Raw genomic sequence first — 1,637 nt, forward strand, 5'->3', positions numbered from 1 at the left:
TAGTATATAATTCTTATAAATAATTAAATTGTAATGATTAATACCTATTCTCTAACCATGTATATATGTTCAATGACTCCACCACTTTTCACTGGTTATTGCTTGCTTATGTTATTTGACAACCTCTGACACACTTTATTTTATCCATTTTAATAGGAAAAAATTGAGTTTTATTAATAGTTATTTATCGCATCGTATTATAAATAGCTTTCCATGGATATTAGAATTTATAATTATAAGATTAAAACCAGTTTTTTTAGGCTCAAGGTGCCTAAAGTATATATTAATGAATTTTAAACCTCCAATTAAAATCCATAGTGTCTACTACCCCCCCCTCGACATTTAAAATGTTATTGAATAAAAATCTCCGCCCTCTTTTTATGATTTTATGAGACAGTATAAATGTGGCGTTGACATTATAAACTTTTTCAGTCATTTCAAGTTTGTTTCATTGAAAACATATATTAATAGCTGAATCAAAATGGGTTTGATTCGTTTGGTTTTAAGAGTTTTGGTTGGGCTTGCTTTTCTTGGAGCAGTGATTTCAAAACCATCAAAACAGGTAAAATTTTAAGAAAAATATAAGTCTGGATACAACACCTTTTTTTTCAATTATAGTCAAGATATAATAATTGTAATATTATTAGCATTTAAATATCATAATTCAAATCTGGTCTATCGTTCAAAGACTTTTTGTTTAATTGGGCTTTTTTCACTTTGATATATCCGTAATAGTCATTTATCAAATCTAAAACCAGTTTTGTTATTCCTGAGGAGGCCGAAGACCTGAGCTGGCAAAACTGGCATTATTTTTATTAATTATTATTTTGATATTTGTAGAAAATTGTCTGTAATGCGATGCTTTACGTGAATTTCCTTTTTTAATATTTTAAAAGCCTATTATATCAAATCTAGTTTATTGTCCAACAAAACTACAGAATATCTTTCATGTAATAATTAAAAATTTTGGTTATTAAATAATAATTATGATTTTAATTTAGGTATTACGAGAAGACAAATTAGACCTATACAAAGCATCCCCATTTGAACTCAAACTCTATCGTGGACTTTCACATAAATTAGACAAACATTATGCCGAAAAATATGGAATTTCTGAAGATAAAAATGCTCCCCTGAAAAAAGGAAGAAAGAGTTATAAGAAAACGAAGAATTTGAGAGTGTTACGAGACACAGATGCTAGAACCGCTGGCAGGTTTAAAGTCAGAAGGGGAAATAATAAGTCTAAAAGAAGGGGAAATAATAAGTCTAAAAGAAAAGGCTAAATACATATTATAGATATCTAAATAATTTTGTTTATTATTCTATGTTTATTTTATTAATAAACCTTGTAAAAGAAAAGGCTGTGTTTAGTATTTTATTTGTAGCGCAGCCACTATATAATTTACCTTTTCTGTCCGTCCGTCAGTCTGTAACGATATGTGGGAAATGTGATTTCTCGGCCGCTATTAGCATATTAGCTAGTTAGCATTTTAAAAATTCTCACTTCCAAAGAGCTTCAAATAAATTTTGTTCGTTTGTCTGTCGGTACAGCCAGATATACATATATTTTTTAGGTTTCGTGATTTTCTATTCTATTTTATTAATTAGCCTATACAAATACTGTTGAATGTAAATTA

At 28.4% G+C, this 1,637-nt stretch overlaps 1 long non-coding RNA gene across 1 annotated transcript; it reads left to right on the top strand.

The window, feature by feature from the left end:
- Window positions 1-435: 435 nt before the first annotated feature.
- LOC145325425 (uncharacterized) lies at window positions 436-1,359 on the top strand. The gene is made up of 2 exons (XR_013881475.1): window positions 436-562; window positions 1,002-1,359. It is a non-coding gene; the product is annotated as an uncharacterized LOC145325425 (long non-coding RNA).
- Window positions 1,360-1,637: the final 278 nt, after the last annotated feature.

The sequence above is a fragment of the Acartia tonsa genome, chromosome 8 (assembly GCF_053477335.1).
Source record: "Acartia tonsa isolate MP-2025a chromosome 8, ASM5347733v1, whole genome shotgun sequence".
Lineage (NCBI taxonomy): Eukaryota > Metazoa > Arthropoda > Copepoda > Calanoida > Acartiidae > Acartia > Acartia tonsa.